A 24,818-nucleotide genomic window follows, 5' to 3' on the forward strand; every position below is an offset into this window, starting at 1 on the left:
GCAGAGGACCATCTCCAGACAGACTCAGAGAGAGGAGGCGTGGTCCTGTGGAGGGGCCACTCCACCATGAAACGCAGGAAATGACCTCAAAGACACTCTGCTAAGTGAAAGAGGCCAAACGTAGCCACCTATTGTGTGATTCCGCGGATCTGAAATGCTTGGAACAGGTGAATCCATAGCAACCTAGTCAGTGGTTGCCAGGGGAGTGGTTACCAGGGTCTCCTTGGACAGGAAGTGACTGCTTCCTTCATGAGTGCAGGGTGTCCTTGGACAACACGAACGTTTGGGATTGGTGGAGCGGCCAGCCGCATAGCACACTGAACCCTGCACTCCACCTGGTGGACGGGGACAAACAGGGGATGCGTCAGCACTCAAGGGGGTCCTAGGGTACCCCAAGTCACAGGTAGGAAGTTCCATGGCGAGTGCCAGGGGCTGGGGAAAAGGAGGGATGGGCACTCGTGGACAGTGGGTTTAGAGTTGCATTTGGGAAGACAACAGAGTTCTTGGATGCGGGCAGCTGCCTTCCCAACATAACATGTGTGAATTAGACGCCACTAAACTGCACAAGGAGTTACAAGGGCAAATGCCCTGCGGTGTGTTTTACCACAGGAATGAAAGGTCGAGTAGAACTGGGCCATGCCCACAATTGCTCTGACCCCAGGGGGCTGGGCACAGAGCCTTCCACAGGAGGGGCAGCGGTCAGTGGCTCAGTCCCTGCTGCAGGAACACCCTGGGAGGTGCACCCATCACCCACTAAGAGGCCTGGTGGAAAACGGCCACCCTGAGTCTGAGGTCACCTGTGGAGTCCACGTCCAGATCACCAGAAATCAGGGAAAAGGAAACTGGCGAAGGACCCATGGGAATCACAGGCGCTTGGGATGCGGGTATCACACAGGACTCCGAAACTGGCCTTCCCGACAGGCCAGTGTCACGAAAACAGGGGCCGAGGTGAGTCTCTTCCAGGTTAGACACTCCAGGGACCTCACAGCCAAGGGCAATGGCTCAGCAAGGGGACGCGCCGGGAAACAGCAGCTGGAACGGACATTTGGGGACACCTGGGGAGACGCTACTGAGACTGACCATTAGATGCTTTGGTCTGAGACGTGGCCCCAGAACCTGTGTCACCATGCATGGCAGAGGGAGGCTGCAGGTGCAGCCAGGGATCCTGAGCTGGGGAGACGCCTGGCCCCACTGGTCACAGGGTCTTTACGTGAGGGAGGATGGGCAGGCAGACGCAGGGCAGGCCACCGTGACGCTGCTGACTTTGAAGAGGAGGAAGGAGCAGGAGCTGAGTGGCACCCCAGAGACTGGCAGGCCAGGTGTGGCTCTTGCCCGGAGCCTCCACAGCGGCTGGCCCTGCTGGGTTGGGCCCATGAGCCCCAGTTCAGATTTCTGGTCCCCAGAACTGTGAGATCACAAATCTCACACTACAACTGTGCCCACTGTCACAGCGGCCATAGAGACTCACACAGAGGCTCCCTGGGAACCACCTGACATTCTGGGCTATGTTCAGGAGGAGAAGGCCCTGGGGTGACAGGTCACCTGCTTGGGCAAAGCAGCTAGATAGGGAATCAGAAGTTAGCAACTGCTGGTCAGCCTGGATGATTCTCTGGTTCCACCTTCCTAATGTGTCAGAGTGAAAGGCTTATAAAGCCTCATGAGGAAACCTGGTCTGGACCAGGAAGCCGGGCCATGGGAGGGGATGGGGGTGTCCCATCTTCAAGGGTGCCCCCTGCACCCCACCACGGCTCTCGCAGGACCTCCAGGGGCCTCGAGCTGGCCCTCCCTCCTCCATCATTGGCTGCTCCCTCCTGGCCAGGCTTCCCATTGGCACAGGCGTGGACTGCCCTGTCCCCTGTCCTTCAAGCCACAGTCCCCTCTGGCTCCACGGGGCAGGCAGGTCCTCAGGGGAGTCTCCCCACTTGTAGTCTCATTTCTCTGGCTCTCCAACATGCTCTTCAATCCCCTTCAATAAGACGCCTGTCCCCAGTGTCCCTCAGAAACTGTCCCTGGCAAAGTGGACGGTCACACCTGCCTGCTGTGGCTCAGTTTCTCTGCACCTCCTCGTATGGGCTGCTGCCCCTCTGCACCGAAGCCTCTCCTCTCCTCTCCTATGTGCCGGCTCCCCTTTACCTGGGCTCTAAGTAAAGGAGACCCTGGGGCCTGGGCATGGGCTGTCCTCTATCAAAGCCCTCTGCCCTAGGTCACTGTTTGCTGACATCCTCCAAACATACACACATAGTGAGCGCCTTCCCGTGAGCCCCAGCCAGGTGTGCCCAGCAGGTGTGCCCTGAGGGCTTCTGCTCATCTGCTTGATGGGCGGTAGACATTGCAGATGTAATGGCTGCAGCGGGCAGAAAGGTGGTCCCCAGAGACATGTCCACCCAGAACCTGTAAAGCACAGCTTATCTGGAAACAAGGTCGCTGCAGATGTGACTAAGTGAGGGCCTGAGATGAGACCGTCCAGGATTGGGGTGAACCCTGAACTCAATGGCTCGGAAACAAGACACACGGCACCACGAAGAAGAGGTCACGTGAAGGCCGAGTCAGAGAGTAGTGTCACAGCCACAAGCCCAGGGACAGAAGCCCCTGATGCTGGAGGAGCAGAAGGCTCCCGCCCCAAACCCTTCAAGGAGGGTAGCGCAGCCCTGCGGTCACCTCCATGCAGACCGTGAGAAAGGAAGCTTGCTGTTGAAGTCACGGAATTCATATGATTTGTGACGGGCCACAGGAGACAGAGAAGGCTTGGTTCACCCCCATCTTCCGCTTCTCCCTTCTCAGTAAGCGGCACACCATCCCAAGCTGCTCCAAGGACACGTCTTTCCCAGCCCAGCTTCACCTGCCCCCTCCCCATACCTCTGGCCTCCGTCCCTCTGCCCATCCCCCACCCCACCCCACTCCTGGCCTGGTCATCGTCCTCTCCCCGCTGGACCGCAGCAATCTCCTGTAGTTGGCCTAAAGGTTCCCACTCTTGCCTCCTGCTGACTATTTTTTCTTTATGTTTTTTACTATGGTTTCTTTGTTGACTCATAAGTTTTTTTCTTAATGTTTATTTTATTTATTTATTTTTATGTGGTGCTGAGGATCGAACCCAGCACCTTTGGGTGCTAGGTGAGCGCTGTACCGCTGAGCCCCAGCCCCACCCCCGCTCCTGCTGACTATTGTCTGTAAAACACAGCTTGTAATGCCAGTGACTTGGGAGGCCGAGGCAGGAGGATGCAAGTTCCTCTCTGGCCAGGCCAGCCTTCTCACCCCTCTGTCCTCCACCCCTGCCACCACTCCGCAAAGCTGACCTTCACCTTGGGCTTGGCCTCTGACTTGCTGGACCACTGATCTGCATCCAGAGAAAGAGTGAGTAGTTCTGAGCCTGCTCTGCACGTCCCCCTTGCCCAGAAGGTGCCCACCCACTTGCCCTTGCAAGGACACTGAGAGGCATAGGAGGAGACACACCAGCTGTGCCCACCCTGGCTACAGATGTCCAAGTGGAAAGTGGTCCTTGTTGGTCCGGCCAGGGACTGTTACACAGCACTGCCTGGCCATGGCCACTGCTGCAGCCTCGGGGCTCAGTGGACCTGCCTCACCGTCCTGCCTTACCCACCTTTAACCTCTGCTTCCTCCTTTGGGAACTAAGCTGTCACATGCCAGTGGCTTCTGGAAATTTCTAGGGCTGCCCAGGGTCCTCCGGCTCCTCAGGTTTCAGCTCCATCTCATCTGCTCTGGACAGCCACCTGGCCCTGTCCCCTGCAGCACTGCCCACTGTGGCTCTCTGCCCATCGCTGTGGGTCCTTCCCATAGAGCCCAGCTTCATTATCCTCCCAGGACTGTCCCATCATTGCCCCAAGCCATCAGCTCTGTGAGGGCTGCTCTCTGGGGACTTTAACTGATGTCCACAGTAAGGACATAGGGATGTGTCCCCACCTTCTAAAGAGAGGGTCTGCCACTCAGGTAACAAGTGGAGCGGGCTGGGGAGGGCGCAGAGGGGTCAGCCCCTTGGCCCTGCAGGGCAGCCCTGAGCAGGGAGGGCCCCCTGAGAGGGAAACACTGGGTTCTTCTGGGCTTTTGAGAACTGTAGAGGAGACTGTCGGATCTGGCACCCTCAGAGGCAGAGGGGAAGCTCGAGCCAGGGCATGGGCATGGGCATGGGCATGGGCAGAGGCGGGGAGAGGGTGAAACCATTTCCTGGTGGGACCCACCCGAGGACCTGGCCTGGAGGAGAGTGGGGGGCTCCGGTGGGTCACCCTGCTGAGAAAACTCCACCCCTGCCCAGGGACAGGGCTCCCCACAGCAGTCCCTATTCGTCTCCTTATCAAAGCTGGGTAGGGGCCTTGGTTCCCCCAGCCCCAGCCCCATCTGTGAGGTGGGAAACACAAAATCTCAAGGGGTATTACAGAACCAATTAAAGAATCGAACACTTCATAGCACAGACATAACCAGGCCTGTACATGTCTTCATTCCTCCCCTGCAATTCTCAAGCCCCACCTGAGGGGAGCCAGGTACAAAAGGTACTGCCATTCGCAGGAAGTTGGAGATACATCATGAATTGCTTGAAGGAAAAATTTGGTAAAAACCGTAATTCCGAGGTGTGCTCCTTTTATATCTCAGTCCTTCTGCCCGTACATGGCTGGGACATTGCTGGAGAGGAATAAGGCTGAGGGTTGTGAACTTCAGAATTCCTAAGACAGTGCTCTTCCTTCTCACCTTCCTTGGTCACCCCTTCTGGGTGGCAGAGACATTAATTAAAATGCTCATTAGAAGTAAAAGAAAGAGCACAGATTTTTCCCCGCCATGGAGGGGGGTGAGAAATAGAATTTGCCCCTAAAACTTACTAGCTCTTGCCCCACAGGCCTGTAGTCTCTGCTTCCAGGGAGGCTGAAGCAGGAGGATCACAATTTCAAGACCAACCTGGATAACTTAGCCAGACCCTGTCTCAAAATAAAAATAAAAAAGGCTAGGGGTACAGTCCAGTGAAACCCTGGGTTCAGTCCCCAGTGTGGAAGGGGAGCGGGAAAGAGCTGGCTAGCTCTCACCCCGGGCCCTGGAGGAGGACTTTGGAGTCAATTGGAGAACCCAGTGCCCAAGTTTTTAGACTACCAGTTTTATGTGGAAATACTACTCACATAAAGCTTTATATAAACATTATAAGCTTTTTATAAACATTATAAACTATGAAAATATCCAGAGAGCAGAAGAGAATCAAGAGTGGGAAGCTCTTGGGGCACAAGTGTCCAAATCGGAGGAGAAAAGCGACGCAGGACCTTCAAGTCAGGTTAATAGCAAGTTTCCGGCTCCGTGAGTCATTTGTGGTCTCGTTGCGCCACCTGGCGGCCGCCAGGGCCGACGCATCCCCCACCTGTGGCAGCGGCGAGCAACAGCGCCACCTATCGGGAGCCGGTAGCTAGTCGGCCCGGGAGGGGTTTCCTTCCAAATCCAGGATCAAGAGAGAAAAAAGGTGTTCCCTAGTGGTGGCTGTGTTCCCTAATGGTGGCTGTCTTCCCTCAGGATCCGGAAGAAGTGTCTATGGGGCCTGAGCACCTGCCCATAGGTCCTGAATCCTGCACTCCCCACTGGTGCCCAGCCAGGACTCTGGCCGGGCACTTCCTCCATGCTTTGAAAATAAGTGTCAGCATTTTCTGAATGTACAAGTGGGAAAGGGGGCTCAGAGGAGAAAGCAGGGCCAGGAAGACCCACCAGCAATATCCAGCCTATCCTCCAGAGGGGTGTGGGACAGAGTTCACCAGCCCCATAGAGAAGGGGCAGTGCTGTGAGCTGGCACAGTTAATGCGGGGTCAGTGACCTCTTGAACAAACCCTCTCTAGGTTCGGTTGCAGACGGTCTGCTTTCCAGGGTTGTTGAAAAGAATGAACGAGAGAATGAGGTGGACACCTGGGAAAGTGTTGGGTGGGGCGTGCTGTGGCTTGCCAACTTGGCAGAGCCGGAGCAAGGGGTTTCTTTGTCCTTCCTTTCCTTTTTGACATCATTTTTTTAAGAGTGAAAGGGAGATACGTTGTTAGAATCGCCATGACAATTCCCCTCCTAGGTGATCACCTGAAAGAGCTGAAAGCTGGAACGAGCCATCAGTAGTGGACATCACGCTCACCGCAGCTCTACTCCTAGTAGCCAAAAGGTGGAAGCAACTGAATGTTCCCCAGCTGATGAATGCATGAATAAAATGGGGATCATAAAGGGGAACAAAATACTAAGCTGTGATGCAATGTAGGTGAACCCCCAGGACACTATGCTAACCTCAGATACAAAAGGCCTCCCTGGTGTGATTGATTCACTAGAAATATCCCAAACATGAAAATCCATTCAGGCAGAAGTGGACTGGCGGTTGCTGAGGGCTGCAAGGAGCCTTCAAGGTGTGGCTGGAATATTCTGGAATATTTTCTGCTCCCCAGGGTGGTGCCGCAATGCTTGCACCACATGTGGTGCACTGAAGGCCATCAATGGTAAATTTTGTGTGTGTTGACACAGTAGAGAGAAGAGATACCATCTTTCACAATTCACAAGTCTCTATCCCAGGATTTCCCTGAAGCAAGTGACGCTGGGGTTCAGGGCGCATCTTGCACACATCAGCCTTCATGATCCACCCAACGTGCACAGGCGTTGGGTTGGCCTCTCTTTAAAACTGCAGCTCAGTGCACACACACATTTCCTGGGCAACTAGTTCTCTTAATGACACGTCACAGATGCCCCTCCTGCCTTGGCCTATACATACACAGCAGCTGCTAAATGTGCCCCCACGTCCCCCTGGTGGGCATTTGGAGTGTTTCCAGGCCTTGCTGCCAGAACAGCTGTTATGAGCACTCACAAACATGCCCCTTATGTACAAAGGCCTGGTCTCTGTAGGATGATTGACACATGAGGGGTGGCTCGGCCCACTTGCCAGGTTCTAAACATATTGACTGATCGTGATCCTGCAAGGATGTAGGACCTGACCTGCTCCCCCCGTTCGGGGTCAGGACACTTCCAGGCATGCTCACACCCACCACAGCCCAGGCATAACCAGTATTAACCATATTTCAACTGTAAATTTGGAATGCACACCCACCAAATGGGTCGAGAGTGACATCGCGGTGACACGTTGGGGTGTTCTCTTTGGCAGGTGGTGTGGTAGAGCTTCTTGTTACCCTGGGTGGGCTTACTGATTCCTTTGGGATGTCATGAGAGCTGTGTGTGTGATATGTGTGTATTCCCCCTCTGGACAGTTTTGTGGTTCAGGCAGAAATATGTGGCTGCCATCCCCCCATGTGATCCCACCTTTGAGTTTTCAAAGTGGCGCAGACTGCAGCATCTCTGACATTTGCAATGAACACAAACACCGGTGTTTTTCTAAATGTTAATGAGTGTCTGTGTCCCCTGCTGGAGGCTGCCGTAGTTGGTGCGCACTGCGGAGGCAGAGCTCAGCGACTGGAATTTTCCTCTCGCCTTAGAGATTATTTTCCTCTCCTGCAGAACTGGTCCTGGAGTTTCAAGTTCAGAGCGCAGTCTGCAAGTCGCTGACGAAGGCCTCCACTTCATATCAAAATCAGCAAGTCGGAGGGAAATTATTCATCTCCCACTTTGGGAATGATTAGTTCCGGATGGAGACTCTCATTGTATAAGGTTTGCTGAAAATGTATGAGGCTCTCTGGAAACAGAGAGTGTATTGATTCCCAGTGAGTAAACATTTTAAGCAAATTAAGTGGCAGTAGTAATAATAATAATGGCTGACATTTTTCAATTGTCTGCTCTATGCCAAGCATCTAATCCCTCCAGTGACAACAGGAGACAGGTGTCATTACCTCAAAGTAAAGATGAGGAAACCGAGGCTCTGACAGGTGATACTGCCTGGCCCAGAGCCACACGGTAGGAGGCAGAGGGACATTCTAACCAGATCTACCAGGCCACAACCCCTGGTGCTTCCTATGGCACTGCAAGACCAAGGGTCAGACCAGGGGTCTGAGAACACAGTCCACACTGGTCATTTCACCAGCAACACCAGGTTGGGAAGGAGCAGGTGACGTTCACTCCCAAGGCCACACAAGTAGGAAGAGGGAGAGAGGAATGGAAACCTGGCCTACAACACACGGAATACATGGCAATGGTACCAGGTGCCACAGAGCAGCATTGCCCATGGGAGAGCCTGGTCAACCGTTCATCTGAAAGGGTCTAGCCAGGGCCAAGTGCCAAAGAGCAGGTGATGTCCAAGAGACCCAGGGTGCTCAAAGGTCTAGCGGGTCAGCAGGGTAGAATAGCACCTCTGTAGTGATACCTGGAATGGAGGCCACATGGAGGCCAAGTGGGAAGGATATTTAGGTCACTGTCTAAGACCTAGAGTCTGCTCACTGCTTTTTAATTTCCATCACACTTTCACAAGGAGGCAACTTGCAATTACACACGACATAGAGGGAGGTTACATGGAGGGGGAAAGGCCAGGGGGCAGGTGTGCTCCAGGTGGACACTGGCCTTGGTGGAGCATCCCAGCCGCCAAGGAGATGGAAACAGAACAGTGATGCACCCGCCTCCTCATCCTCTTGCAGCCCATGTCCAGCTCTGCTCAGGGCTACAGGTGAGCAGCGTTACTGGCAGTGATGAGACGAGGGGAACCCTCCTGTGCCTCCAAGAGAGGCCAGGTCAGGCAGCCACATCTCCCGGGGTGCTGAGCTGAGTCCAATTCCAGTGGTCACAACTTGAGAGCCCAGGAGAGGCCCTGATGGGTCTCCTCTCTTCTCTCAGACTCCAGCCAGGTTCCCAGTTATGCTCTCGGACAGCAGTGGCATCCAGCACCCTCATGGACCACGAACAAAGATCTCCTCCACACTTCTCTATAGGAGACCCTTGTCTCAGAGCAGCGGGGCCCACCATGGCAGAACTGGCCAGATGCCACCTGAGGCCTGCGCTGGCCCAGCCGCGCAGGTGGCCCCTCCTGCTGGAGATTGAAAGGCCAGCACTCCATGTGCAAAGGTGCATGGGAGCTCCTCTCCAAGGAGCTCCACTTCCTCTGCACATAGAGGGGTGGCCCAGCTGGCCCATGCAGACCACAGCTGCTCCGCCCTCTCCAGGGCCTGGACCTACAAGGATTTTAAGGTCCCACCAAAGTGTTCAGGATCAACTCTCCCCCAATTGTTGTTTGCTCCCTAAGCATGAAAACACACAAAAAATTAACATTTAATGAATTAACTACAAGATGCAACATATAGACGAGTTGCAGCTTTAAATTTTGTGATTATGAACGTATTTCTTATGCTACACGATTCGGGCTTGTTCCCAGGTGAGATGCAGGGGTTGGTTTGGGTTTTTGGGTTTTTTTTTTGTTTTTTGTTTTTGTTTTTTTTTTTCTTTTTGGTGCTGGGGACTGAACCCAGATCCCTGCACAGACTGAGCTGCACCCCAGCTCCAACACAGGGTGTTAGATTGCCTACAGAGAGGAGCTCTCCCCAGGCCCCAAGTGTGCAAATGACCCTGCCACAGACTGAGCAAACTGGCACCGCAGAGAGTGAGTGTGCAACTTGCCCTACACCTGGCCAAGCACCTAATTGAATTGGGGGCAAGTGAAGCTACAGCACTTCCTCCCAGAACTGTGGGTTCAGGTGCCAGGCAGCTGTCTCTCCCAACAACCAGGACAGCCGAGCAAAGCTACTGCCAGACGCGGACCTGGAGTGACGCCACCTTTTAAGTTAAAAGGCGCACGAGTCACACCTCCGCACACCTCATTAGCTAAGTGCACTGACCCGTTGGATTGGGGTGACTTAATATCTGCCTATTGACTTTAGGGAACGTCTGCCAAACACAAGATCTCAGCTTGGACGTGGCTGACGCGAAGCTATTTCTTCCTGACTCTTATTTGTCAAACAGGTTGCTGAGCTGGGCAGGCCACGTAGAGGAGTACAAGACCCCAGCGTCAACAAGACCTTGCTTGCTGTGACAGCAGGAAATGTGGCCCATTAATTTAAAAGCCAAATCCGGTTTCTGGGATGTAAGTGGGAAGGAAGGGCAGCCAGGACACACAGTCATTTTCCATCACCGCAAAGATAGCCCCTCGATTGTCAGGAGACCTTGGCCACAAGTTCGGATACTGGAGGTGGTGCTGGAATATAGGGCTTCAGGAAAACGTAAACAGCCACGGGTGGGTGGGGCAGCAGGTGCATGACACGTGGCACCTTGTGAGCATCCTGGCCGTTCCCTGGCAGTGGCTCAGAGCTATGCATGGTCCCACGGGTCCTTAGGTTGGTTCCCAGGAGGAGCAGATGAGCTGGACAGCACACAGGGTGTGTGGGTGCCTCAAATCTTCTCACTCTTTCTGTACCATGCCGTCTTCCCCCAAAATTCAAGCCAACATTTAAAAACCAGAAGTTATCTTTTCAAAAAGTCAGGTTTCTGCCCTAGAAAGCTCTAGAACCACCGAGCAGCCTTGGGCTTGAATTTCTACTGTTGCTGGGTCCCGGTGCCCTCTGCAGACCTTCTCTGTTTACTTCCAAGCCCAGGCCCCCATCTGCAGGGCAGGCGCGGCTGCTGCAGGCCCACTCCCAGCCTGACCGAGGTGGCCTGAGTCGGGCGCAGACACTCAGGGTGTCTGCCTGCCTGCAGGGAGGCTGTGGGGCTGGCACTGGCCACAGCAGAAACCAGGCTCTGTCCTGTGTGAGCTCACTCGTCTCCCACCACCCTCCACCGCACCTTGCTGAGGTCCTGAGGCAGCCACGTGGGAGAACCAAGCTCCCCCCTGCTTGGCTTCTGTCCCTCAAACATGGCTTGGCCACGCTTCCTGAACACCCCTAGCCAGGGAGCGCCCAGCTGCAAGGATCTCACGCACTGAACCCTCGCGACCTCCCGACAGTGGCGGGCACTTGCTTTGCAGAGTGACAGTCGCGCTCATTACTGTGATCCGTCCTGGACAGCGCTGCCCTGAACAGCCTGGGTGGGGGGTCTGTTCCTGTCACCCCCTGCCTCAGCATGACGGGACACGAGGCGCAAACAGCTTAGAATTAAAGGCCGTGCGGGCCTGTGGGTCTGTAATGGGTCAGAACATGCGCAGGAACACGCGGCCCCGCCACCCCCTCCCCAAGTCACCCTCCCTCCAGCAGGACGGTGAACTCCGCGTCTGAGTCTGGCTCATCTCCCCTTCCCCACCCTGGCGAGCACTGCCGGGGTCCCACGGGGTGACCTCTGCCCAGGCGCCGGGGTCAGCTTTGGTGTGCAGACATCTCCAGGGGAGCTAACTTGAGGTCTTCCTGGAGCCCAAGCTGGAGCACATCCTCTGGAAGACCTGCCTCAGGATCAGGTCCTTGATGTGCATCTTCCCCGTCCCCTTGGCCAGCCAGTAGAGCAGGAACAGGCGTTGCTCCCCGTCAGCTTGTGGTTCATGCAGCGGGCAATGGAGATGGGGGTCTCCCCCTTGGCGTCCTTCTCCTGGATGGGGGCCCCGTGCTCCAGCAGGAGTTTCATACAGTCCAGCCGGCCCATGGCCACGGCCACGTGCAGGGGAGTCCTGCCCAGGGGCGTGCTATCCAGGAAGTTGGTACCTGTAAAATGAGAAAGCCGGGTCAGCGAGGGCCACTCTCCCTTAGAGACAGTTGGCACCAGGAACACAAAAGGGGCAGGACCGGGCACTGCTGCCCTTCCAGCACCCCTCAGCACCAGCCTGTCCCCTCCTGACAGCCAATGTCTTTCCACAGTGCCATGTCATCTCCCACTTAGACCTCATCATGGCAATCCCCCTGCTGTGGGGTCAATGTCTTGATCTTTGCTGCTCTCTCACCCGTAATCCCCCAATCAGTGCAGCACCAGCCCCCCACATTCTTCCTCCATGACCCTGCCCACAGTGGAGGGTCTAATTTCACCTACCTTCTGTCTTTACCCTTAAACCCTGCTCTGCATCCTGCCCCCGGCCCTTTGTACAAACTGTTCCTGTCACAAACAAAACTCTTGCCTGTTTTCCCCCAGTCCTGGGACAACTCTTATCCTTCTTAAGTGTTCCATTCACCTTCCTGGGAAGCCCTCCTCAGCTCCCCTTCCCCACAGCACCCCTTCATGAATTCAGCAGACATCTGCCACCTTTAAAATACCCCCATGTGACTGACCATGGAATTAATTATTTGTAATCTGATAACTTCCCCAGTGAGCTCCATGAGGGTAGAAGATACTCATTTTGATCACTGCTGTTTTCACCCCAGGCACGTAGCTCGGGCCTGGAGGAGACAGGCACTGGGAAGTGACGGACGACCAGCAGCCTGACTCATGGACAGATCTCCCTTCGATTGAATGTCTCACTGTCTCCCGAAGATGGACGGGCTAATGGCAGGTGTCCAGTGTGGACTTGTTGAATCGAATCAAATTCTGGGTAACAAATATCATGACACAGAAAACAAGGCAATTCAATTAAACTCGGCTGACATTTCCGGGGCCTGTTTTCATGAGCTATGGCTGGCTGGTGAGGTGAAGTCTCCATCAGACTCTGGATGGTGGAGTCCACCCCACATGCCTCCTCCCAGCAGCGTCTGCAGAGGACAAAAAACTTTGCAAAGCCAGCTGTCATTTTTTTAACTGGTGCCCTCAAATACATCACGGTTCCATCAGAGTGAAAATGACTTTTCATGAGCTTAAAGGACTGCTGGGCTGTGAGAAGCCATATTTCATTCTTCAACAGGAAAGAGGCAGTGGAGGAAGGCAGAGGGCACAGTCGCCAACCCTTGCCCAGCTCAGAGGTTCATGTGCCCGACACGCAGCCCAGTCATCTTGCCCAGGAAACCCGGGCTGCTCTCCACCATGCTTGGTGGAGTGGGGATAATAGAGGAGCTGAGAGGAGGGGTCTGACATGGAGCCTGCCCGTCAAGCCCACGCGGCCTCGCCAGCCTCCTCTCCCCAGGGCCCTGCAGCTCTTGCCTACAGGATTCCAATCTTCTGCATCTCAATCATGAGCACGCCCCCCCACACAAAATACCCTGTGTCAGAGGAGGATAAAGAGTACTGCTGCAGAATCTCAAGCAAAACCCTTCAGTTCAGAGGAAATGCGGGCTCCCTGGGGACAGACAGAACAATGGTCACCCCTAAGTGGAGACAAGAGTGAGAAGAGTCTGGGGAGAATGTCACCAGAGGAAGTAACTGCAAGACTTGCAGAAAGAAGGCAGGGCCCGTCCGAGGACCACCCGTGGGCCAGGCCACCTGGGATGTTCCAACTGCAGGTGGGACTAGAATTGTGCAGACAGTGTGGCCATGTCCCCAGCAGTGTTCTGGTTGGTCTCCCTGCAACAGCAGCATCTTCCAGGGTCTGGCCTCGACAGCCTCTGCCTGGCATGAACTGAGACACTCCCAGACACCCATGGAGGCCTGGCACGGACCCAGCTCTGTGAGTGACAGGAATCAGACCCAGAGAATCAGCACTTGAAGGATCCAGGAAGACCAAGATGCGGTCCCCCGAGACTCTCCAAAGTACCATGCTTTCTGCCCAGATTACCTTGTTCTAGAAGGTACTACACCACGTCACAGTGACCTCTGTGGGAGGCAATGTACAAGGCCACAAATGCTCTCTGGGATGTCCACCACTTCCACTTCTCACCCTCCAAGTAGCATGAATTTGCTGTTCGGTAGAAGGAATCTTCAGTGATTCTGAGACAGGACAGCTGGGGGAGAGAACACAGACTGTTACTCTGGGAAGTGCAGTAGGTGCAGTCAGAGGCTGAGGGTGGCTCAGGAAAGGTCTGTCTGCTTGACCCACACCAAGGTGCATGACGGGAAAGGAGAGGGCAAGAAATGGTAGGAAGCCAGGGAAGGGTGGTGGGGGACACTCTTCAACGCCCCGTGGGTGTTCCCTAGACAAAATCACCATCCGTCAACTTGGGGAGGCAGGAACATCCCAGTCGATGTTTTAACGAGAGCAAATAGCTTTTTTGGTGGCCAGAGGAAGGTAGTTGTGGCCTTAACAAAGACACCAACCAGACGGCAGCCCAAGGGGGAAGTCTCCTCGAGACGGCCCGAATTCTGTCCTCCTGTCCACTTTGGTGCCCAGTGCCTCTGTGGAGTACTCTGAACCCCTCTCACAGGGGCCCTGTCATATGGTCACCTCATGGAACATGGGAGGAAGGCTGCAGGATCCACAGGAAGGACTCTGCCCCAGACATCAGGGCCAGGTAGGGAACAGCACAGGAGACAGAAGTGACAGACATAAGGACATGGGTCTGCCGCAGTTCTGACTCGAAACCCCAAACAGGAGAGAGAGAACCCTACATCGTGGCGAGAGCCAGAAAGCTGAGCCCAGACCAAACTGCTGGCAGCAGAAGAAAGGCCCAGGGATGGGGATGCTGGGACACAGAAGGGACAGCAGCAAGGACGGGTCTGGAGGAGGATTGCAATGACCGGGATGGGCCACCCTTCCTGCCAGGGCCTGCGGCCGGCCCTTGCTTGGCCACAGCCCTGCAAGGGAACTGCACCCTCTCCCCCTGAATCTGATCCACAGGAAAACATCCACCAACCCCCGTGTCAGCGATTCATCTTCTCTGATGGGTAAACATCCTGGTCTTTGTCCTTCCCTCCCACCCAGAGTCAGCTGAGTGCCCCACGGGGGAGGCCTGGCAAACAGTGGGTCCTGCTGCCATCCAGGGTGCTGTGGGTGCCCCCCGGAACTGGGTCACCTCCCGCTCACCTGGGCACGGCTGCAGCAGGCAGGCAAGGCCCAGAGCTCTGGAGCCCTCCACCAGGGTCAAGTGACTCTCAACCTCAGAAGGCAAATGGACGTATGCGCTGCCTTGATTGTGGGGGGTGAGGGATGAGTGGGTCCCTAAGCCATAAATAAGTAAAGGCCGTGGAACTGTGCTCCCCGAGAGTGAGGGGAAGCTCCTGAAACAGTGTGCCATCATGGGGACCAAGGTCCTCATCTTTCTTCCTTTCTCTGAAGCCTCCACTCAAACCCGCACAATAAAGATTGTCGCTCTGTGCAACACCCCTGGAAAGAAGCGGGAAGCACCTTACTGAGGTCCCCTTCCATGGCTGCCAAAACCAGTTCTATCCAGCCATTATAATGCCAAATGCTCAGGGAAATCACTCCTCCGGGCATGACGTCATGGAACTTGAGGGTGCCGTCATCTATCATATCTCCTGTGGGGAGCAATGTTTCCTTTTAAAAAAACTGGGCATTAAAGAAAACTTATTACATTGGCTAGGAGATTATCTGACCTTGGGAATCGCAAAGATAATTTTAGAATCTTGAACAAAGATCTCATTTGATGATTCCGCATGAGCCTGTTGTCGTTAATGCTTTTTAGAAAATTAATTTGGCTCAGCTAGGATTGAAGCTGGACCAAAAACACAATGGCAACCATTTATAAAATTCTGCAATTATAGCTTGTCCTGTTGTGAAAAAATACATGAGTCAGTAAAGATGTTTTATGAGGCAAACTCTTACAAAGAGAACTACTTAAACTTGAGACAACTATGTATTGCGGTAAAATGCACTTACACAAGTTACATACATTTAACTAAAAGACCAGCTCTGGTCAATGTTGTCATTTGCTAACCAAAGAGGTGACAGTGAACAAAAATTGTTGGATTCACATGACGACCCTGGGCAGGGTTTCTCCATGCTGGCACACCTGCCATTTTGAATTTGAGTGCTCTCTGCCCTGTGCACTTAAGGACGTGAGGCAGACTCCCTGGTCTCTACCCAAGGGGATCAGGAGCCCCTGCACCTGGTTCCCATAGTCAAAAACGTCTTCAGGTGTTGCCAATGGCCCCGGGGGACAAGATCATCTCAAGGCAGTCCCATGGCCACATAAGGAGCAAATATTGACTTTCACTGTGCTGGGTCTTGGCGTGTTTGAGCTCCTAAGCCTGTCATCACCTGGCACAGAGGCTTATCCACGTGAAGGACACAGGGTGGGTCTGTTCTAAGTTCACAGATCCAGGCTCTGGGGAAGACCATCGGCAGTGGTAACATGAATATTAATAGAGAGCATTTTTTAGATGGTTCAAGTTGTATTTGGTTGACCTTTTCAAATGCATGCGTTTTCTCGCGTTGACCATCTACAGTCTCAAGAATGACAAGTGTGCCTCGGGTCTGCCCATGCCAGGCCGACGCACATTCCCAGGGAGTGGAGCTCACTGGTCTGCTGGGATCGGGTGGCAGGGACCCCTGTGGGCCTGTGTGTTCAGTCCTTCAAAGTGAGTGCCTTGTGCCTGCACTAAGTTCTTTGATCCTCTCGACAACCTCTTAAGACAGGTGCACATCTGTCTGCTAGGAGCACACAGAGGCTCCCCTGGCTGGAATGGGCAAAGCCATCTGCTAACAGACTGGAGCTTTGTGGGCTTTAGGGGCACCATTTGATCACTAGAAATTCCAAAGAGTGGATGGAAGTGGAGGATAGTGACTAACCAATCTGTTCATCGGGGTCCTGTCTGTGGCTGGAACACAGAGGATCTTTAGCAATCAGTCTAAGACAACTCGACATCCAGACAGCTCTGAGACACTGAGGAAAGCTGTGCTCCCTGGCAAAGGCGGGCAGGTGACACATGCAGAGCACGCCCCTTGACAGGCAGACGGCCGGGCCTTAGGCACTATCGCCAGCTAAGTCAATCAGCAGAGTTGCCCAAGGATAGGAAGGGCGCCCCTCGCCTCACTCGCTGACTCCCTGACCACTTGCTTGGATGGGATGCTCACACACGATCTCATTCGCTCTTCCCTCTTCCTCCTTCGCAGTGGGCAAGAGTAGCATCCCCAGATTATAGACAGTAGCCCAAATTTCTCATAACACTGAAGTAGTACCATCTTCTCTCTCGTTTGCCATCTACAGGAAGGACCACGCAACAGAGAGAGGTCATGCTCCGTAGCAGTTGCTAAGTGGCTGCTGAGTAACAGCTCTGTGACATCAGTGTTAACTCACCCCATCTCTCTCTTTCCCTCTTAACTCTCTTGAATTTATTGCTCAGCAGGGCTCATCCGTGAAAATAAATGAACAGAAGGGGTCCAGACATTTGTAGTTGGAGATACATAATTTTCAAATTACTTGTGGGGGACCCTTAATCAGTCCTTCAATGATTCACCGTCGTTCTTAACATGTGAGGTACACTCTAGGCTCGAGACACTCTTCCTGCTAAATAAGGCCTTGAAAATGCCCAAGAACATCTTTTGAATGTTCCTGCAGAAAAATAAATATGCCATGGAAAAATGTTGAACCTACTTTAAAGAGTGCAAAAGCGTCCGTTTGGAGTTTCCTGAGTCATTCCTGTCCATGGGGGAACAGCACGGAGAATTCCAGAGCTAATGGGGCTCTGCTTTACGGATTAGGAAACTGAGCCCAGAAGGGCAGTCCAGGAGCTGGCTGGTGGAGACAGGCTGCTCTCAGGTCTCGTCTCCATCGCCTCCCGGCCCTGCAGTACAGCTGCAGTCTCTCTGCAATATTGGCTCCTCACATCTCTGTGCAGCAGCCCAGAGATTTTTTTTTTAATATCTTCATTTTCTTGAAGTGTTTTGCGTTGATTTCAACCAGGTGGGGAGATGATGGATCTCAGGGGCTTTGATCCTGTTCTCATATTCTAAATACTGTAGGGAATCGGGATAGGGAAACCACTTCCTCAGGTTGAGGGAAGGAGATGAGTGGAGGGAGACCTGAGCCGTGGGGTCTTTGGCCTCCCCCAGGTACCTACCTTCCACATGGGATCTGTATGGACAAAGGGTCTTTGGGGGTCCTGCTTTAAGCATGGTGAGCTTCGGATACTGAGTTCTGATTCCGGTTGGGCTAGCTTTGAGCTCCTAGGCAAGAACACAGCTCAGAATTCAGGATTCTGATACAGACTGGGTTAGAGCCAGTACTGGGGTTCAAATGTGGACATGGTTTGCTTTGAGTTTTGGGGTCCTGATAAGGATAGAATTTGCTCTGGATTTGGGATTCTGATGCAAACAAGTTTTGCTGTTTGTTTAGGAGTCCTGGTTTGGGAAGGGTCTTTTGTATGGTATTTGGAGTCCTTGTATGTCCAGGACTTGTTTTGGGATTCGGGGTTCTCATGAAGCCCGTATAGTGTGGAAACTGTAGGTTAGGAAATCAGGCAGGTGTACACTGAGATTTGGGGTCTTGGTGATAGGATCTGCTCCAAGATTTAGGGTTCTGACTGAATTTGTCAGGGTTTGGTCTATAATTGGGGATCCTGGTATGGGTGGGTTTAGCTAAAAGAATCTGAGTTTCAAATATAAGCATAGTTTGCTTTTGAGTTTTGGGGTCCTCATACAGGCAAAGCTTGTTTTGAACCTTGACTTCCTGACATGGACATGGTTGACTTCAACCTTGGAGAGTTGGGGTAGCTGTGATTTCATGGAGGTTTGTGGGTTCAGTACGGGGATATTTCACTTGAGTTTTGGGGTCCTGTTGTAGGCAGGATTTGTCTCATTCTTGGAAATCTTCTGAGGACACTTTGCCTGGATTGGGGTTCCGATGCGGTCATGGTAACCTCAGGGACTAGCTTTAAGATGTGGGCACAGCTGGCTTTGGGTTTGGGGGTCTGGATGAGGACAGGGTTTGTCTGGGGCTTTGACAAAAGTTGTTGATGGTCTGGGGTGTGGAGATAGAGATGGCTTGCTGGAGACGGGATTTAGAATCCAGAGTTTTGGGTAGAGTCTGCTCTGGGATTTAGGATTTCTTGGACACCAGGGCAGCTCCAGGATCTGAGGGGCAAATGTGACAGTGCTTGCAGAGAGATCATGGGATCCTGAGGGAGCAGAGTTCTTCTCCAAGTTTGGCACCCTGGTGTGGACACGGCTGTTGGAGGATTCAGGTTCTGAAGGTCACATGACTCTCTTGGGGAATTGGGGCTCAAGATCTGGCCAAGTTTGACCTTGGTTTTGGGGTCCTGAGGTGGGTAGGGTTTGTACTGAGCTCCAACATCCTTGTGTAGACATGGTTGCCAGAGGACTCCAGGTTCTGAGGTAGTACTCCAGTGTGGGGATCTGGGATTCGGTTCTTGGTTGGGGTACTGAGGTGGTCCAGGTTGGTTTGAATTTTGGCATCTTTGTGTGGACCCAGTTGCTGGAGGAGTCAGGGTTCTGAGGTAATGGTCATTACCTGAAGACTTGGGGTTCAAATTTGGCCATTTGTTCTGGGTCTTGGGGTCCTGGGATGGGTAACGCTTCACTTAGTCCTTGTGTGGACACCATTGATGGAAGTTTTGGGGTTCTGAGGTAGCAATGGTTAGCTTGGAGGTTTGGGGTTGAGTCTTGGGCATGTATGCTCTGTTTTGGGGTCCTAGTGTGGGCAGGGCTTTTTTGAGTTTTGACATCCTTGCATGGACATGGCTGATGGGAGTTTGGGGGTTCTAACATAAGGATGGTTAGCCTGGAACTGGGGCTCAGTCTTGGGCAGGTCTGCTCTGAGCTGGGGTCCCAACGTGGGCATTCAAGCTGTGGCATGCTTGCATGGACACAGTTGCTCGAGGACTCCAGTTGTGAGGTAGTCATCATTAGCCTGGGGGATTGGGGTTTCAAATTTGGCAAGGTTTTTTCTGAGCTTAGGGGTCTTGTGGGGGAAGGGTTGGAATTTTAGCTTCCTTGGACAGACCCAGCTGGTGAAGGATCTGGGGTTTGAGGCTATATTGTTTAGCTTGGAGATTTGGGGTTCAGTCATGGGCAGTTCTGTTCCGGACTGGGGTCCTGAGATCAACAGGGTTTGTCTCAGGCTTTGTGAGCTTGTGAGAACATGGCTGGCTAGGGGACTTGGGGTTCCAATGTTCACAAGTATGACATGAGGACTTGGGTTTGATTGGAGTTTGGGGTTCTGACAGGCAGATTGTCCTGGGTTTGGGGGTACTTCTGAGGATAGGGGGTTTTTTGTTTGTTCGGTTTATGGTCTTGTGTGGACACAGCTGGCTTTGGGGCATAGTTCCCTTATGAAGACATGGGGAACTTGAGGGTCTGGGCTTCTGGGGTACCTTGCTGTGGTGTGGAGATCTGGGGTCCTCCTATGAGCTGGACTTACTAGAGGTTGGCAGATGTAGTCTGACCCAGGCAGGATTTCTGTGGACTAGGGGGCCTGCTGTGAGGTCTGCCTTGAGTTTGGGTCTGTTGTGAATCCAGTGTTTGGGGCTGAAAAGTCCCTATGTGGCTAAGACCCCCAGTGGCTCTTCCATCTGGGGTTTAAAGGTGGCCAGTGTGTGTTAACACCCGGGGTACCCTCGCAGGCAGGCCTCCCTTTATAACTCAGGCAGGAGGAGTACCAGGTACCCCTCACCAGAGCTCAAGGGATGTGGGGAGGGCAGGGGCCACCTTGGTCCAAGTAGTGGAGCCCCTGGAGGTTGAAGGAGATGCCGACAATCAGGTCCAGGTCCTCTCTAAGCTCCCGCACGGTTGTGTCACCACGGCAGTTTGACACTCGGAACACCTCCCCAGTGTCCTCTAGCCACACCAACAAGAAGAAGACCTCAGGGTCCGAGTCCACCGGCTCACCCGCCTGCTGCTTGCTCTGGCTGCGGGCGCGGGCCCTGGGCGGCAAAGAGGCCTGGCTCGGGGCGCCCCCCAGCGGCCGCTCCGGTAGCGCACCGCCCGCCCCTGCCGCCCGCCGCTTGGCCCGGCCGCGCGTCCTCCCTGCTGGAGCTCAGTGGCCACGCGTCATTGCCGCCCGCCCCCGCGCGCCCCGGGCCCACGCCCCCGCCCGACTATGACGACGGGCGGCAGCGGCCAGGCACCGGGAAGGACAATGCGTGGCCTCCAAGGGCCTGAGCTACCTGACCAGGGGCTGGCCTCCGCTCGCCCCCGCCCCTGTCACCCTGGATAACAGTGTGTGTGTGTGTGTGGGGGGTGTTGCTCCTGCTGGGAAACTGTTCCCTCTCCGGGTCTGTTTAAAATACAACCTTGGCGTAATTCAGGGCAAGCCACATGGAGGAATTACGCGTGAGAAAGTCTCCACGTTGTTCAGGGGGCAGCCAGGTGCAGACCTTGGCCAGGGACCGGTCAGCATGGCAGAAACGACGTGGGCTCCCCTGAGGCCTCCAAGGAAATTCGCAAAACGACACTAAACCTCACCAACTTTGAAAATGTCCTTGAGCGCATGGAGGGAGAAAGGTGTTTCCATCAATTCACCCAGCTTTCAAGTAAACAGGAAGTTTATCTGTGGGCTCAAGTCACACTCAGCAAGGAGCCCAGGAGCAATTAACACCTACAAACAGGGGCTGGAGGGGGGCAGGGCAGAGGCAGGCAGAGGAGAGAGGAGAGCCAATAACCACCTTGGAAAATTCTGTTGTTACAAAAAAGAATCAAACCTAAGCTTTGAGATACTTTCTGAAAAGAAACTGCAGCCAGGAGAAATCTTTGCTTTGGAAAGGCATTCACATAGACAATTTTAACATACAAATTGAATTGTAAATAAAGATTAACTATTTACAGAGTCCCTAAGGGCTTCACAGGCACCTTGTGGTTCAGCATGCAAATTCTACACCTCACAACACGTGTAGAAGCTCATTTTTTGCCTTAATGGTAAATTAATCTCTGTATATAATACAAGATTGCACTTGAATAACTGTATTTGATACTAGATTAACAGATTTTAACAACATGACAGTCTCACTTTCTGAGCAATAAAAAAAAATTAAAGATTGCTTGTTACCAAAGAAAAACAGTATCTCCAAGACTTTTTTTTTTTTTTTAATGTGGCTTCTGATTGTGATTAACTCATTCTGTCAAATTGCCTAAATGTCACCCTGGATTACAAACTAAAATCTCATACGTCTTATTTTCTTTGGCATGGTAGGTATGGATTCCTTCTGTTTTTCTCAGAGAACCAGTTCAATAGAATTTGGGGATTGGGAAGGGGGTATCCTTTATATCAGGAAATTCAATGTGTAGCTTCAGAAATTTTATTTAAAAAAAAGAAGAAAAAGACATACAAAAAAAAAAAAGATCAGAGAGGAAAAGAGGGCCCTTGGCAGCTGGTTCCTAAATCCCCAGTGGGCTACTCTTCCTTCTTCTCTGGGCCCATTGTTGAGAAGATAAACAGAAAAACAAGAACAATGACATATGCATGCAGAGTTTAATCAAATGTTTACAGAACCTTGAATTATTAACTAATGAAAAAACTGTTTAAATTCTAAAGCATTTGAGTCTAAATTTTAAAAGCATGAAATCTAAGTTTGGTGTACTTACATCAATTTGAAGAGTACATGATTTAACCCCCCAGAATCGCTGGTATTTGTGGGCAAGTTCTGATCAGAACTATGGTTTCCTATCTTTTAGTATTCTAAAGCATGAAAGTTGATATCCATGCATCTCAGTTATCTACTTCCCTCTCAAGTTCTTAAACGTCGACAATATATCTGTACAAAAATGAAAAATCCTTCAGCTTTACACCAATAACATCTTTGTGAGGAGAGTTCCCGGGAGAAGCAGAGGGTGAGTGCTTAAGAAGTCCCACCCACAGTAGTAGAAAGCCTGCCATAAATCATTCTTAGTAGCTTTGTCACATTTTTCAAAAGTAAACAAACTGGGCTATGTTTGCAGCAACTCAGATTGCAGCATAAATTTCAATGATATATTTGTTCAGTTCACTGATAGGAAGCTAATATTACATTCATATATTTTCTTCCTGTCAAGAGCTATTTACAAGCTGGGCATGGCAGTGCACAAAGCCTGTAATCCCGGCTGCTTGGGAGGCTGAGGCAGATGGGTCCCAAGTTCAAGGCCAGCTTGAGCAACTTAGTGAGCTCTCATCTAAAAATAAAAAAATGATATTTACATATGTACAGTATCTCAGTTAAAAATAAATATAACACCATAAACTATATTTTATATAAAAGCAAAAGGGAAACAAATATGCAAGTCTAGTAAAGATTTCAGAGCTTCTAATAAGCGATTGGGAGGGGAGACTTGAATACAGTCTGTCTTGAACAAAACAAGTTGCTGGCCGGCCTGCACCCTGTCCACAAGGTGTCCTGGGTCAGGCCTGTGGGGCTGGGGAATGTGGCACAGGCCTAGCCATCTGCACTTAAGTCCCCACCGAGATTCAGTCTGGGAGCCTTAGACAGGAAAGGGGTCTGTCATTTGGGTGCACTATGCGGAAGTTTCAGAAATCTTTTCTTCTTCACCAGATAAAATAAAATCAGTTCCCCTTCAGGTCACAAGCCAAAGGTGCCAGGCATGAAACAACCTTCCCAGAGGAGTCCATCCTGTTTTCCTGGTGCAGTAGGGTCCAGAAGACTCTGTCGCTTGGTTCTAGGGTGGCAAAAAGGAAACATCTTGGTCCTGGTCAGATTGCAAAGCCAAGATGGTCTCTCCAGCAACTTCAAGATGAGGGTTACTTGCATTTCTAAAATACCCTGAGGAGAGAAATCACAAGTTCGTATCACATGTGCCATGAACTGTGTCTTAACACATCCTCTAGTTGCTGCTGCTGTTGTTAAACCACATCAGGATAACAAGTCATTTTAATAGAATAGTCATATGGACGTCCTTTCAAATGACAAAATGCCTTCATTAGTAAGTATCTAACTTTTAAAGATGGACTCCCAATAGTTTTGCATATTTAAAAAATTATAGTAAGTAAAAAAAATTAATATTACTTGTTTTCCCTGAAATATAAAAGAACTGGCACCAAGTGGAAGACAGGAGGAGGGCAGTTGCTCATGGGTGGGGCAGAGGTACAGGTACAGGGAAGGATATAACCTCTCCCTATATTGGGGTGTAGAAATAAACCATTCAAAGAACACACAGATTTTATTAACTTAGTCTTGCTCAGACCCTCTAAAATATAATACAACCCCACATCCAATTCCCCCACTAACAATTAATCCTAAACCCACATAAATAGGAGAAGGCTTTGAAGAAAATCCTACAAAACCTAAAACAAAGAGTATACTCAATAAATACGTTACATACGTCATTATTTTTACATGGAGTCTAACCATGACTAATGACATAAAAAATCATCGTTGTTATTCAACTATAAAAACACTAATGACAAACACTCGCAAAACTCACCCTTTAATCAAAATCATCAATCATTCTTTTATTGATTTACCTGCACCTTCCAATATTTCCGCATGATGAAACTTTGGATCCTTATTAGGCCTCTACCTAGCTATCCAAATCCTCACGGGGCTATTTCTAGCAATGCATTACACATCTGATACTATAACAGCCTTTTCATCAGTCACTCATTTCTGTCGAGATGTAAATTCCGGCTGACTTATCCGCTATATACATGCTAACGGTGCATCTATGTTCTTCATCTGCCTCTTTCTTCATGTAGGCCGAGGATTATACTACGGCTCATATACTTACTTTGAATCATGAAACATTGGAGTCATTCTTCTATTCGCAGTAATAGCCACAGCTTTTATGGGCTATGTCCTCCCCTGAGGCCAAATATCATTCTGAGGAGCAACCGTAATCACTAATCTTTTATCTGCCATCCCATACATCGGTACAACCTTAGTAGAATGAATTTGAGGTGGTTTCTCAGTAGACAAAGCTACTCTAACACAATTTTTCGCATTCCACTTTGTTCTTCCATTCATCATTGCAGCTCTAGTCATAGTCCACCTTCTTTTCCTCCATGAAACCGGATCAAACAACCCCTCAGGCCTTATTTCTGATTCAGACAAAATTCCTTTTCACCCATATTACACTATTAAAGATGTCCTCGGAGTCCTTCTTCTCATTCTAGCTCTGATAACTCTAGTTCTATTTTCACCTGACCTTCTAGGAGACCCTGACAATTACACACCCGCAAACCCCCTAAGCACTCCACCTCATATTAAACCAGAATGATATTTCTTGTTTGCCTATGCTATCCTACGATCTATCCCCAACAAACTAGGAGGTGTCTTAGCTCTAGTTTTTTCAATCCTTATTCTAACACTTTTTCCACTACTCC

At 51.6% G+C, this 24,818-nt stretch overlaps 1 pseudogene; it reads right to left on the minus strand.

Annotated features, from left to right (window-relative positions):
- Positions 1 to 11,194: 11,194 nt before the first annotated feature.
- LOC144251559 (ankyrin repeat domain-containing protein 60-like) overlaps positions 11,195 to 24,818 on the minus strand; it is a 35,843-nt pseudogene continuing 22,219 nt past the window's right edge.

This window comes from Urocitellus parryii, unplaced genomic scaffold, assembly GCF_045843805.1.
Source record: "Urocitellus parryii isolate mUroPar1 unplaced genomic scaffold, mUroPar1.hap1 Scaffold_107, whole genome shotgun sequence".
In the NCBI taxonomy this organism is placed as follows: domain Eukaryota; kingdom Metazoa; phylum Chordata; class Mammalia; order Rodentia; family Sciuridae; genus Urocitellus; species Urocitellus parryii.